Raw genomic sequence first — 16,132 nt, 5'->3', positions numbered from 1 at the left:
GACTTGCAAAAGAAAAAGGAATTAGGAACAATATATCGTGATAATCCGAACATTGTCTTTCTAGTTAAGAAAGTTTTAATTGTGGGAGTAGAATTTGGGTGTGAGTTACTCTGAGTTCAGCAAGCAGGTTTCGGCCAGATTCACTTCTATACACAAGTCAATTGTGGGGTTGACTCTTTACAGCCTGAGCTGCTTACAGCCTATTTTAGGCATAATCAATACTGCAATCCCTGCAATGAAAATGTTATTTCCTACCTATTGATATTATTTTTTCAACTAAATTGAAAGCCTTTTGGACATTAATTATTCTTGCAAAGTGGCTTTCTAGAAATGCCTACTTTGATGAGTTGTGTCCCCTTCTATTTCCTTTAATTAGACCTAATTTTCAAAAATTAAGATGCATTTAAAATAGTCTCATAAAAATTGAAATCTTGGCATGTAAAAATGAGATGGTGTGGACCCTAGGAGACATAATTTTATTTCATTTCTCTCTAAAGCTGCTAATCTATGGCCATTAGAAGATCAGTTTATTACTATATTTTCCCTTTCCATCTACCAGGAATGGTATATGAACATTCTACCAACACATTTTCCTCTTTGTTTTACATCCAGAGGCACCCGCATGATTCATAAGCATTAATTATGGTACTGTGTGCTGCTATTAGTGCTTTTTGTTTACACACCACACATTTCAGAACATTTTGATTCAATTTACTCTTCAGGCCTAACATTCAAGCATTTTTATCTTTCTGATTCACATCTTAAAACTTCCATTATTATCTTTGCAAAGTGTTGACCCTATGAGCCACGCCGTGGTCGGTACTAAGAAATTAATCAAATGTATTTGTTTTCAGACTTAGACCTGGATTAGAGTACCAATTTATGGGGAAATAAGTCAGTGTATAAACAAGATAAAAATATAAACAAGGCAAGGAAAGTACAACGTGAAAATGTGAATAAAGAGCATATTCCACTTTTGAAAATGACTAGAACATGGCCTAGTTAGATCACTTACTCTCGTTTCCAAACTGTCTTCTTTCACAAAATGAAAAACATGTATAATATGCTTTCCAGAACACAGTTTTAAAAAAACACCTCTATAACTCCTATTATGAAAGAGGGCATAAGAAAAATTCTCTTACGTTTTGATGATATTCTTCCATGCTTTTGTTATAATTCCTTTGTTATTAATATTTATATTATGTTTAAAATTGAAATATTGTGGTATACTGGTGTTTAAATAACTTTCATTACATACATTAAAAATGACTTTCTCTTGTATATATTATTTTAAGCTACTATTAAAATATGTCCAAAACTAAAATTAGGCCAAAATGTCATGTTAACGACAGCTGTTGCTTGAAAAATCAAGATGTTACCTTTTCATACTATTTCATGCATACACACACACACACACACACACACACACACACACAGAGTCTAAACTTTGCTTGCAAGATATAGTTTTAGTGGTAGTGAATCTGTTTTTTTACAAAAAAGTTATTTTTTAAATGAGTGAATCAAGTTCAGTATTTATAACACTACCAAAATAGAACAAAATTTGTGTAACTTCTATTCTTTGAAACTGCAGGTTATGCTGAGAAAGAAAAACTAGAGAATAACTACTCTAAACAATTTTTCTCTGAGTAGCATCTTCAGTTAAATGTCCTCAATTGTTATAAAATTATTTCTTCTGTTAAAATATTAAAGAAAATCAGTACAAAGTTTCATCTTTTCTTCTAAACAAAAGATAAGCAAAGGCCTAATAACAAAATAAAATTTTGTTGGATGTAGTATAAAGATCTGTGTGTAGTCTCATTATAAATTAAATGTTACTTTCTGCTAGTTAATCTAATCTAATCTAATCCTATTCATTTATTCAATATCTCTCAAGTATTCTAAAATTCATGGCATTTTTTAAGACATAAAAAGAAATAGAAAGGAACCATGAAAATTTATCTGTCATTGTGGATCAAATTCTGTATGTCCCCAAATAAATCGCTACACAATACAGTAACTGATGACTTACTGATATATTTTCATGTGTGGGAGAATATAGAGCCATAATACTTATTGAAAATGATACATATTTGCTGCTGGATGCATGGTTGAGATTTTGTAGCAAGTTCCCTGTGAAAGGAACATGCAGTTATTACCACATAGAGATTAGGACGCTAAGTTTTTCTTAGTATGAATTGGAAGCAATTGTTGCAGTAATGTCTCCTGGTCAAAGTTTTTGAACTGGCTTTTTCTGGATAAGAAACCAACAAACAAAAAACACTGGATAGACTCAACATTTATAATAGTTTTTGCAGCCTCGCTGAGGTAGAAAATTGGAAAAGTGATGAAATTTGGGCTTGAATCTGTCAGGAAAAATAATCAAGTGCTTGTGAAAGCTATGTATACATATTTAGTTCTTCAGTCTTTTTGCTTAACAGTCTCCTTAAATAACAAAAATGCAATAGAATGTATGTGGTACAGTAGAAAAATTGATAAATAGTTAATAATAAATTTCATAAAATATAACTTCTAATTAAAACATAGAAAGAATAAAATAAATTGTGAGGCAGAAACAAACCCTGAATATGTGTAATTCAAAATGTAAAGATGAAATATAGAACACTTTACTCCACAGGATGGTAGATATTCAGTCTACTACAAGAACCAATTACATAGATAGGATGCATTAAAATCATGCTATAGGGGGAATGAAACTATCATTAGGTAAATAAAAACCATGCACAAGAAGCAAAGTTTAAACTAAGGTTGTAGCTCAATGGTAGAGCACTTGCCCAGTATATTCAGTGCTATGGATTCAATCCCCAATGCTAGTAAACAGAGACAGAGACAGAGGTGGATGGAGAAAAGCATACACAATGTTTAAGAACTTCAAATAATAAAACCAATTTTATTAACTATTTGAAATTATTCACACATACATAAAATAACAAATTTATTTTTTAAATATACTTTACTTCCAAATTAGTTTTATAGGTCTTGTATATTAGTTTGAAAAAATGTTCAAACATGTATTTATCTATATCCAAGTATATGGTGCCAAAGAAAATGAAAGTTCTAGACATGTTATGCTATAATCTATGAATGTACTTTCAAGCATATTTGGTGTATTTTATAAGCACTACTGAATTATGTATATATAAATGTAAAATTGAATTTTATATTAACATTCATATTCATATATCTATATTTACACGAATCTGTTAGTAGTTAAGACTGTATATATTATTAATAACAAATTAATTGACTTTCCATTGCTAAGACAAAATATCTGACATCCAGAGGAAGAGCGATTTATTTTAACTCGGTTTCAGAGATTTTGGACTATGGTTGGCTGGTTCCATTGCTGATCTGTTCTGATGATGGGTTTGCGGGGGATCCCTGCTCAAGCTGGAAAGCAGGGAGGACTGGAGAGAGAGAGAGGGAAAAGAGCCAGTGACAGTGCCCAGGGTCATAGCTCTATGATGCATTTTCTCCAAATAAGTCCCTCCTCCTCACAGATCATTCTGTGAATTTACTTATAAATTAAGGAGGTTATACCCTCACAATAAAATCACCTTTTCAGAAGTAATTTAACCCAGTCAAACTGAGAAGACTGACCTCCACAGGTAGCATTATATATTGAATACAACATTTTCATTCCCTGTATAATACTACAGAGAACTAATTAATTATATTAAATTAGGTTAAAATTAGGTTTAACAAAAAAGGGTGCAGGCATTAAGCAATCCATTACAAGGTTTATTTGTTTGGGAATATAACTATTAGCAGAGCTCAGTATAACTAAATTAAATAGGGCGCAAGATTAAAGACCAAAAGAGGAACATAGATTGATCGGTACCTATGGATTAATATGGATTGAAATAAAAGTAACTGAAAAGTAACAATATTTGATTCCAAGGTATTTATGCAGAGAATATATTCAAATAAATAAGTATATTCATGTAATTATATCAAAGCATAATTAAAAAAATAAAATGGTAAAGTCAAATAAATACCCCAAAGCAGAATATTAATAGATTATATTATCCTGCATCTACTTTTAAAATACTATTATTAAATTTCCTAAATTCTAAGAGTATTTAATGTCAACTTAGATATTAACAAAATAAGAAGAAATAAAATATACCCACAATATCTGTATAATTTATGTATTTATTTCCAACATTTTTCAATAGTTTATACATAAAGCAAAGTATCAAAGGTTATTTGCATTTTATATATTTTTTTATTTTATATTTAGTAATGTACATAATCACATATCACCTGAACCATTATATAATTACTGTTTTAAATTGTTTTATTAATAAACTCTAACATTTTAATGCAGATGTTTAATCAAAATTATCATAAGTTAAAGACATAAAAATAAATGAGGATTTAATATATCAAGTCATAAATATACTTGTTAAATCTCTCTAGACATATTTGGATTAGCTTCTTTTAGCGATGTATTCTTCAGAATATTCCCTTCAGTGTTTTTTGAGGAATTTGTTTTAAAATTTATACAATTATGAATGGATTTGCATTTCATAAGGCTCCATGGAAATTTAATAATGTATATTAACTTGCCTGCTACTTTAATTTGTTCTGTTTTATTGGTGACAGAATCAAGAGCATTTTCAGTACGACATGTTAGCTAGAAACTGAAATGTATTGCAGTGCCACAATGCCCTTTGATATCAAATATTAACCAATCATTTAAAAAAAGCTAAAATAGAATTAAGTAACTTAATAAATAAAAGTTTTCAATTTGTATACATTGTGTTTGATCATGGTTAATATTTTTGGTGAAGAAAGGCAACTCTCATATATGAGAAACCCACAATATAAATAAAGAGCTAAATAAAAGATAGATATAGGAAATCCTTCCAAAAAGGGAAGGAAAAAGAAATGGAAGGTGGTGGGAAGGAGAGGAGGAGAAGTGGATGAAAAAAGAATTAAGATACATTTTATATATATACTAATTCCCCACTAGAAATATGAAATATGATCATTATGTTCTGAAAACATGTACCAGTAAAAAAAAAAAAAAAAAAATTACCAGAGGGCATGGTGGTGCAATGCCTATAATTCAAAAACTTGGGAGGCTGAGGCAACAGGATCACTTCGAGTTTGAGGCCAGCATGGGCTACATACTGAGTTCAGGACCAGCCTGAATTATATAGTGAGACCCTGACCCAATAAATAAATAAAAGACTTGATGAATGTCTTTTCTCTCCTTGCTGAGACAAAATACCCAACACTCAAAGTTAAAGGGGAAACAGTTTATATAGCTCAAAGTTCATAGATATTTTAGCCCATAATTGGCTGGCCCCATGGCAGGGTAGCAGAGGGGCAACAGTTCATGGTGGCACAAGGCAGCAAAAACAATGAGACTGTAAATTCCTCTCCTTACTCCTTTTATCTTACTCAGACAATGTAGGGCTCATGCCCTTAATCCTAGTGCCCTTGGGCCTAGCCTCAACATGAATCAACCAGACACTAGATTCAACCACCTCGAAAGTATTACCACTTGACATCTGGACACAAACCATAACAATGGTATTGAATTTAGAACAAAATTTTGAAAGGACATAAGAAATTGTGAAATTCATTATCAAAGACCAATCTACACAATTCTCCTCTACATACTTATGATGACAGTGACTAGCTCACTGTTCACCAATGTCTACTCTCTCTAGGTTTATCATACTCTTTAATGGACCATCTTTCTCATTACTTTGAAGGCATGTGATTTAGTTCCTAACAACTGAATGTAAGTTGTGTGAAAGATATTTATAGATCCCACAATAAAACTGTCATATCATTGTTTCTCCTTGTAGGCTAGTTTCAAGAATCCCAATGAGCTGAAAATCCACAAGAACAGCCTGTAAGTGATCAGATTATAGGATCTTCAATAAACAAACACAAGAACTGTTCTGTCCACAAGAATGAAATTTTATTCTGTAATATCATATAAAATTTGACCTTGTTATTGCCTACTCTAACATTGAAATTATTACTATCAAATGGAATAGTCTGTAGTAAAAATCTAAAATGTACAGCATCAGTGTGATTTGGGGTAGCAACCATCAGGAAATACAGATATCTGCTGATGAAGATGACTTGTAGTGAACATGGCTACTGAGCCTACAGTTGTAAGATAAATATACGAAAAGAGTAAAGCTTACCTTGTGGGTTGATGTTTGTTAGCTTTCTTGTTAGAGTATAATATGACAAAATTGTCAGGTGAGAATTTTGGCATGTTTCACAATATATTGGGAAAATGCTGGAAGTCTTCAGATCAAGAGTCTCAAAGTTTGGAAATTACAATTATATTGTATCTGGAAGCCCAACTGCAAGATGTAAGACTAAAATAAATAGACTGAATAAGACTGAATTCCAAATAGCCCAAAATGTTCTCAGTTTAAAGAAAAAGCCAAGTATTTCACTAAATTTCTTATGTTTTTGAGCATCCAGGATGAGTTTTCCAATGCCCATGAGATAGTATTATCTTTGTCTAAATAACAGGAGGATTGTATTCAGAAAATTAAACTAGGTGAAGCTACTGGTATCCAAGCTAGTTGGCATAACACAATCCTATATTTTTCTTTGAGTTATATTTCAAAGAAACCATGAACTTAGGCTTCTACTCTCTCAAAAATTATCTGATTATTCCAACAAAATGATCCTTAAATTCCAAAAATGTCAGAGTTAATAAATCAGATTTCTAAGATAGCCAACTTTATAGACCCTGACAAGAGCTGCATGATGCTTTGAAGACTAGAAGGTGGGTTGTGGATAACATATAAAGACAGACACTATATGCCAGGATTTTCTAGGCCATTGTTAGCCATGGATCAAAATGGAAAATGAAGAACCTGCCTGAGGAGAATGCTAAGGACCACTATAAGTCAGTGAAAAATCTCTTAAAGAATGTGATCTAAACAATAAAATTTTTGTATCCTGTGAGTAGAAAACCCCCGAAGGTGACAGGGCAGGATTTCAGAAATGGTACAGGCCAATCTCTATGTTGTTTTTGTATTCTTCATCTTTGTGAATAAGCTTGCTGAGCTATTTCCCCATGGGATGTCAGGTGGGTGTGGGTGCGGGTGGCAGCTGGGTGGGTGTGGATGCCAATTAATGTCTCTTTAGTGTATCCATCACTGCACCATGAGGAATTACTGAGAATTATGTATTCTTTGAAGATTTGAAATTTTAACTGGATACAATAATTAAATGGGTTTTCAGTTGGCTCTCTTAGAGGAGATACATGTATTTTTTGTTACAGCGATGAGTAACCAGACTATGGCAGAGGCTGATTAGTGTTCATCAAATATGTTTTACTTTTTCAGGGGGCTCAAACTCTATTGCTTATCCTGTCTTCCCTTCTGTTTACCTGGCGGGTTGAGCCTTGGCTAATGGAGTGGGAAAGGGGGCCCTGCCACCAACTCCAGATTTGTCCCCTAAATGCTCCTGCAGAAATATCCATGTTCTCTTTTTCTCCTGTTTCCAGCTGGATACAGAGATGCATAAGAGAAATATAAGACCTTGGGGTATTATGAAGTCACAGATGGATGAAGCCACACTCCTCAAATCACCACCAAACACCAGTATTGATGTATTACATGAGCGAGAAACGAGCCTCTGTAGTGTTAACCACCTGAAATTTGTGCACAGGAACAGTCAGCTGAGCCAAGCAAATACACTGGTTCAGTGACTCTCACGATCCATGCTGGTACTCATTTCCAAGCTATTCACACCTGTATAGAGTGAAGACAATAATTACCCAGACATGGATTAATGTATATGAAATATATGTGTAAAACTGTTAAGGTTAAAAGAGCAAAGGAAAGAATAAAAAGTGAGAGTGGAAGAAATCCCAGCAGATGCTGGTAAATAGAAAAGAAGTCACAGAAAATTTTAATCTATTCCTGAAGATGGCCTCAGAGATTGTCAGGAAGGTAGGTAAATCCATAGTTGATCCTAGTGCCTCTTTTCTGTGGCTTGACAACTATTTTCCCAACAAATTTAAGTAATTTCAGTTTTAGTTCTATAAAGTGATTGACTGATATGGTTTCCTGCAACTTTTTCCTTGAATCAGAGAATACTAATGTTCAATAAAATTGAAAGAGAAAGCTTTGAGCTTGAATACATGGAAAATCAAATGCAGAGATAAGAGCTGGATTGGAATTTAAGAAAGAGAAGAAACAAAACATGACCACATCTGTCTAACTGCATGAGAAATGTGTGGGACTTACGCTCATTATAACAGTGGGAGAGATCCAGGCAAAGGTATGGATGCATGCGTGGTTCTTTTGATCATTGAATGAAATCCTCTCCAAATTACAATTGCAGCTGAGCATAGTTTGTTAGTCCACCATAGTTTCTGGCACAGAGTAAGAGCATCATTGGAACCTGTTAAATGAGAAGGGAAAATAAATGTTTGTCAATCCTCTTTGTGTATTGGTGGCAGTTCCTTATTCAGACTTAAAGGAAATCAACATCGGTGATCCTGCTTGGCTTATTGCTCCTCTTTGTGGGTGGTCATTCAGTCTTTAAACGCTGTGTCTGAGGCTTACCGTTACCTTCCTCTTCCTGTCCCGCCTCCCACCTCTTCCTACTCTACAACATCTTGTAATTGCCTGTAGTGGTTACTCTTACTTCCTCCCATCTGTCTGCATCGTCTTCCTCCTGTAGCCCTCATCCATGAATAGGTCCCCACACTGCTTCTCAGGCATTCATTAATGTGCCCCGTGCCCTTCACTACTCCCTTCAGCTGCTCTGACAGATTACAGATAGCATCAGGCTCAATTCATATATTTGGCTTCTTTTCTTTCTACCCTCATTCTCAGAAACCGGTGTTTTACAGCATTTCTCCCACACAGTCCTGGTGGTGTTAATTAATGAACAAGTATTGATGTGAAATGTACTTACTGCAAAGGAAAGAATCCTCTGCACTGTGATTGCTGGATTTGTTTAAGATGAATTTTAGAGGGCAAGAGGGAGTATTTCCTAACCTTGTAAGTCAGCAATGATTTAAATGCAGAGGGACTTGTTTCTTTACAAAGAAACAGAAGAATGACAAACATGGAAAGGTTTGTTAGAGAATCAGAACTCTGTCCAACTTCCACCCAACAAAAGATAACAGCAGTCATTAACGGAATACGTAGTCTGTAGCCATGTTTGGTACGTGCTTCACAAAATTTTTTCATTAAGTATTCCAAATAACTCATGACAAGAGCTTCTATTATTATTATTCCCATTTTATGAATTAGAAACACTGAGCAGAAATAATCAAGTAGCTAGTAAATGGAGAGCTGCTTAAAATCCAGGTTTTTTAAATTAAATTTTTTAAATTGATGCATAATAATTGCACATATATGTAGTTTACCATATGTGTGTTTTAACACCTCATGCTATACTGATCTCAATTTGAAATACAATGTTTTTATAATGTTTTATAATTTTCTAGATAATTCTTTTTATTTTAACCTAGATAGTAATTGTATGAGCAAAGAATTTTTACGCATCCTATTTTGTAGCTGAGGAAGTTAAAGGCCTATCATGCAATTTCCTCAAAGGATTGCCTTGTTGGGATTTGAGCCTAAATATAATATAATATTTTTGTCTTCATTTCTCACCCACTCAGTCAGTCATAACTACACAGAGAATTTCTAATCAAATCATGCACATATGTATATATTCCCTGCAGCCTTACTGAAATAAAAAACTCTTCCTCCTTACATAAGTACTGAATGTTCTTACCACAATAATGAGATGTGAACTGAGAACAAACATCAGAGTAGTTATATATTCTAGCTAAATAAAAGCAATACAGAATCACAAAGTTCCTGCTTGAGAACTTCAAAGGAAATATGTTGTCCCTATTAAGAGCTTTTAATGTAAACTTGTCTGAAATAAAATGCCTGCTATGGGGATTTTCTATGCCACACTTGGGCACATCACTGCTTGCTAGTCAATCCAACATGTAGAAAAAGAAAAATAATGGAATTTTCAGGTGTTAAATTAGCCACCCTGGGGCAACTCAGCATAGTCCCTTGAATGCAGTAAAGGAAATACACGGAATGTGACAAAGAAAATTAATTAAAACACAATAAAGACTGCCAAGTTCAAACAAATTGTGGACCCTAGCACATACCAATTCTATACCTGTGGGCCAGACTCCATGAAATACAGACAGCTGAGAGCTTGTTTTTATATTTTAATGAGAGAAAGGAAGTTTTCAGGTTTCTTAACTGTTTGGAAATCTATACCCTCCACCATGAGTTTGAAAATTCTAAGAAAGAAAATGTATTGAAGTTGAATTATCCTTTCTTCAGCAAAAGCAGCAAAGGGTTCAATTAAATTATATTTGGGCAGTGTTCTATGAGAAATTACTTTAAAGTTATTCAGAATATTTTATCAATCCAATGAAAACTAACAAAATATTTAGGGTTAGTTTCGATTTCTACTGGTTCAGTTTGCTTCTGCTAATGCTAGTTTAATTCATTTTTATCATAATATTTGTGCATCTATTTCTCTGCAACACCCAAAGAATCTTTGATTTTTTTTGGCTGATACTCAAACATGCTTTCTGTTAGGTTTTTTCCTTTAGATAAAAACTTACTTACAATTTATTATTTTTCTACTTTTTTCTATTTAGTATAATATATAGTAGAAATGTTGATGGAAGAACTCTATGGCACTCTACATTTCCTATGATCTTTTATTCTACTTTAAACTCTTCTGTTTCCTGTACTTGTTTTGGAACCTGCCTGTCCTCCATCCCTGGGCCTCTTCATCAACATCAGCGGACATCCTTCCAGTATCACTTTCAAACTACAAGGGGAGAAAATATCATTGAACTGTCATTTTCAAGCCAGTTTCTCTGAGTGAAGCCAAATTTATATCCATCAAAGTGACATGTGTGCACAGTCAAATAAACACTAACGTACATATAATATATGGCTTGTTATGTTTGGTGATAAACAGGCACTTAATTAAGTTTGAGTTTGAGGATTTGAGACTTCTTGAATTTTATCATCCACAATAAATATAGTCTTGTTGAAGAGAAAAATAGTAGAACATAGTGAAGAGACAACCCACAATGTAGGAAAACTTTTTACCAGTTGTTCCTCAGACAAAGGTCTACTATCTAGAATATATAAAGAAATTACCAAAATTAAACCTCTCAAATGTAAAGACCCAATCCTAAAATGGGCATCTGAAATGAACAAAGATTTCTCAGACAAATAAGTAGAAACAGCAAATAAATATATCAAAAAAATGTTCAATGACACTGGTTATTCAAGAAATGCAAATGAAAACAATGCTGAGATTCTATCTCACTCCAGGAACAATGGCTGCTATCATAAAATGAACCAATAACAAATGTTGGTGGGGTTGTGGGGAGAAAGGAACGCTTCTCAATTGTTGGTGAGAGTGTAGAATGGTACAATTACTATGGGAATCAGTATGGAGATACCTTAGAAAACTAGGGTTAGAGTTCCCATTTGACTTAGCTATTTCGCTTATGGGTATCTGCCCAAAAGAATTAAAAGAATCATATAACACACTGATATATGTGCACCCATGTTTATAGTGACACAGTTTGTAACAGCTAAAACTTGGAAACATCCAAGTTGCCCATGAAATGGAGACTGGATAAAGATGTGTTTTTTTTGTTTTTAATATATAAAATGGAGTAGTATTCAGCCAAAAAAAATGAAAAATTAGGAACATTTGTAACATTAAGGCCACATTTTTAAGTGAAATAAATAGAACACACATCTGTGAATTTACTTATTTCTTTAAAATCCTTTCTCCAAATACATACGTAAGACTTAGAACTTGTCAAAGATGAGGTAGCTGAATACATCTGGAGTTGGTTTTGTGTCTTCCAGTCTGTTCCACTGATCCTTAGGTGTGTTTCTTTGCCAGTACCATGCTGTTTTTATACAGTGGCTCTGTAGTATAGTTTCCAATTGGGAATTGTTGTACCCACTGCCATGTCTCTGTTGCCTAGGATGGCTTTTGCTATTCTAGGTATCTTCTGGTTCCAAATGAATTTTTGGATTATTTTTTCTAGTTCTGTGAATATAGTGTTGGAATTTCAATTGGCATTGCATTGAATCTGTAAAGCAGGTTTGGTAGTATGGCCATTTTCACTATGTTGATTCTTCCTACTCAGGAGCAGGAGATACCTTTCCATTTTCTTGTATCCTCTTCAATCTCTTTTTTTTCAGAGTGCTGTAGTTTTCAGTGTAGAGGTCTTTTGCTTCTTTCATTGGATTGATTCCTAGATACTTCATTTTTTTGGATGCTATTGTGAAAGGAATTGTTTCCCTAATTTCTCTCTCGGTGAGTCTGTTATTTGTATACAAGAAGTCTATTGATTTTTGGGTGTTGACCTTGTACCCAGCTACTCTGTTAAAAGTGTCAAGTAAGTCTAGAAGTCTTTTGGTGGAGTTCTTTGGGTCTTCAATGTAGAGTATCATATCGTCAGCAAATAATGATTGTTTAACTTCTTCCTTTCCTATCTTTATTGCTTTAATATCTTTCTCTTGTTTAATTGCTACAGCTAATGTTTCCAGAACTATATTGAAGAGGAGTGGTGATAGTGGGCATCCTTATCTTGCTCCTGGATTTTAACGTGAAGGTTTTCAGTTTTTGGCCATTTAATATGATGTTGCCTGTTGGTTTTTCATAGTATCTTCAATTTATTTTAGGCACACTCTCCCTGAATCTGGTTCTATGCCTTTCTCATACAAATTCAAGCTTCAAATATCTGTTTCCTAAATCCAGACTAAGATGCATTATTGCTCCTATCTTTCCCCTCTATTTCAGATTAGCAGATCAACAGTATCTTAATTTTCTCTCAAATTTTGTTTAAACTGCTACAATTCTTTGCTTCGAGGAAATGTCAGAAAGATCACAAGTGCATATAAATTTTTCTTTCTAGAAATATAATCATTTAAAATTGAATACATGATTTCAAATTATACATATATATAATGTTTCACTATAATGTCACTACTTTATAGTTATATTTTTGAACTTTCACATTTTATTAACACTTAAGAATATTCTCTAGAAATAAGATTTTGGATTTAAAAATGAGCAATAATAAGTTAATCATTGAGGAACAATTATTTCTTTTTATAAAAAAGAAAACATTAAAATTTTAGTAACACTTGCATCAGAATTAAGAGTATTTATAAAAAGAAACAAGGTCTTTAAATGAGAAAAATTAAAGAGTATGTTTCTAAGCTGATCAAACAAGTTTTTGATGAATAAACAGAAAACAGAAGTTGGATTTGAGCCAGATGTGAGATATATGGGCAAAAAAAGTCAAAGCAGTTTTGTTAGTGACAGAAGGCTGGAGAAAATAGGAATTTTTCACAGTGTAAGTGTTATGTCATTTGGCCTGTTGAATTTTGGAAGTTGACACATCACACAATGATGAAATGACAGGCTGAATGCACTTGACTGTGGAGTAGAAAATACTGACAAAGTCAAAGCCTCTGCCCTCACTACTGAGTCATCAGTAGTAGAAAAAAAATGTGGATTCTTTTGTCTGGAAGAATTTCCAAATTTGTCTGGCTGTTGTGAACATGTTTTCAGCAGTGTTGTGTCATCTGCAAAACTTAAAGCAGAGTTCTTTTAAAGCAAGGTGCCAAGAATTGAGATATTGAAGAAGTATATTCATATTTAGACAAAGTGACATTTTAATGAGACTAAAGCAATGCATTTCTGACTACTAAAGGTTTGAGACCTCTTTACACACAGTGGTCAGTGGCATAGCTCACCCTCTGTCCTACAGTGAGATCAAGTAGTGTGAACCATGTAACACATCTGGCACACACAGGAGGAAGTTGGGATGTACTCATCAGTGCAACAGTTCAGGTCATTGCAATATAATTCAGATAAACTGTAGATAATCCTGTGTGGAATGAATGAAAGAAAGAAAGAAAGAAAGAAGCAAAAAAAGAATGATGGGAAAGAGGAAGAGAAGACATCAGGAGAAAGAACACACAGAGAGAAATTTCCAAGTAAATTTGAACAGAGTTTAAAGAAACTGTTTAAAGTTGCAGTGCGAAACAATAAGTGGCCCTTAGCATAAACCACTTAGACTCTGTCCTAGTGAAAACTAATGAAGTGAATTGACATGAAATTTTCATTGTTTATTTGCAATGACCTAAAGGAATAATTTCCTCATTAGACCCACTTACAGTTATTTTGATTAGGAGATCTCTGAAATACTGGATTCTGCTGTCACAAAATTTTTGGTGAACACGTGGAATAGGTATCTTTCAAGTAATCTTCAAGATCATTAAGTTCAATTATTAAAGAAAAGTAGCCACTGAGTTAAGCATTTGTAAAAATTAAGGTCTAAATGGAAACAATCAAGAGGTGTGCCCCAAAGGCTCTGGTGAAAGATGCATATATATATAAAAGTAAAAGAAAGTGTTTTGCTGAAGAAAAAAGGTGATGCCCTTTACCTAGCTAAACAGCCTAGTAGGCCAGGTTTTAAGACTTCCATTTCAATATCTACTGTGACCTATCCTGTCCATTTCTTGAATGTTTTGGAAGTATTAATTAACCACAGGTTAGGACAGATTATCATTAGCTCTTGCTAGATTTTTAGCATGATATGGATTATAACTATCACTGGCAGAATTTTTAAATATTTTTCTTGTGTGACATATCTTGTCCAAAAGATAACAGCTACATCAAATGATCTGCGCCAGAAAAGTCTCTATATGCTTTTCTGTAAAATGCTATTTATACAGCACTATATATCGTCTCTGTCGATAAACACTATAGGATACCAGTGGCTCATTAAATTAAATTCATCACCTGAATTTAATTTTGAGGTCATAGTCCATGTCCTCTTGATAACTGTCTGTTTTGGCTGTGACATCAACTCCCATGGTCACCCACTCTTCACTTATCAACAGCCCTGTCATTTTATTCCAGAATTGAAACCATTACATTTCAACAGTGAAAATGCAAAAGTATGTAAATTTTAATACTGTATTTTTTTCAAGTAATATATAAGATTCAAAAGGATATGAATTCCTGTATGATGCTTGTTTTCAATTATATTCTTAGAAGCTACTTCACTACTGTTTTTGAAATTTATTGCATATGAAATTTGATGAATAATAGGTTTTCATTTAATGCCACATTATGTGGGACAAATAAACTTTCTAAGAAAATTTAAATTATGGCTAATTTTAATGATATGGTGAAGAGATGTTTTTCCTTCCTTTTATTCTAAGCAATGGGCCTTCAAATTATGACCAGCCTCACATACAAAACAACTTGAGTTATGACCAGAATTTTAGTTTCATTTTCTGAACAAAGTGAAGTTTTGCGTTACAACTCAAATGCTGGCTACGTGTGCTTCCAGCTAGTCTCAGATACAAATTTAACCCTTAAAGAACTCTGGAAGGAACATTACAACATCCCTTCCTGTGTGGAGTTAATTGAGAAATCCTGGGCCAATGTCTAAGAACACTGAGATCTGCCTGTATTCAGGACAGAGTCTTTGAAGGCTATGTAGAGGAGCTCCAGCCTTTAACTGACCAATTGAGTTACAACCAGCCCTTGCAAATTGATTGAGTTTGTAAGTCAAGTGTCTACTGTGTTTACCTATCATTATCATATTACAGTACAGTGCTAATTTACATACACTTTAAGACTATGTCATATATACAAAAATATAGATAAATAGATGACAGATATGATAGTGTGATGGTAATATTATGTGTCAAGATGTTAGACCACAGGATATCCATATATTTTGTGAAATATTATTCTAGCTATGTCCGTGAGGGCATTTTTGGAAGTGATTAACATTGGAATCAGTAAAGATTAGGTAAACATATTGCTGTTCTCAATATCAGTGGTCCTTATATAGTCTTTTGGAAGCTTGAGCAGAAAAAATTTGATCAAGAGAAAGTTGGATCTCTCTTCCACTGTTTGAACTGGGTCATTCATTTTTTTTCTGCCTGCAGAGCCCAATTCAGACTGGAAATTACTTCATTATACTCACACCTTTGGAGTTAAGAAATTATACCTTTGGCTGTCCTGGGTCTACAGCCTGTTGACATCAGATCTTAAG

At 33.6% G+C, this 16,132-nt stretch overlaps 1 long non-coding RNA gene across 4 annotated transcripts in view; it reads right to left on the bottom strand.

Annotated features, from left to right (window-relative positions):
• Positions 1-3,176: 3,176 nt before the first annotated feature.
• LOC104856767 overlaps positions 3,177-16,132 on the bottom strand; it is a 49,758-nt gene continuing 36,802 nt past the window's right edge. For 3 of the 4 annotated variants that reach the window (XR_778704.2, XR_778705.2, XR_778706.2), the window contains exons 3-5: positions 8,262-8,418; positions 6,192-7,763; positions 3,177-3,425 (exon numbers count right to left, since the gene is read on the bottom strand). This is a non-coding gene — a long non-coding RNA (uncharacterized LOC104856767). The remainder of the gene's footprint in view (positions 3,426-6,191; positions 7,764-8,261; positions 8,419-16,132) is intronic. The other variant, XR_004518359.1, reaches the window with a different exon arrangement.

This window comes from Fukomys damarensis, unplaced genomic scaffold (genome assembly GCF_012274545.1).
Source record: "Fukomys damarensis isolate Sample0158 unplaced genomic scaffold, DMR_v1.0_HiC HiC_scaffold_21, whole genome shotgun sequence".
NCBI lineage: Eukaryota > Metazoa > Chordata > Mammalia > Rodentia > Bathyergidae > Fukomys > Fukomys damarensis.
This window is presented reverse-complemented; position numbering and strand designations above follow the sequence as displayed.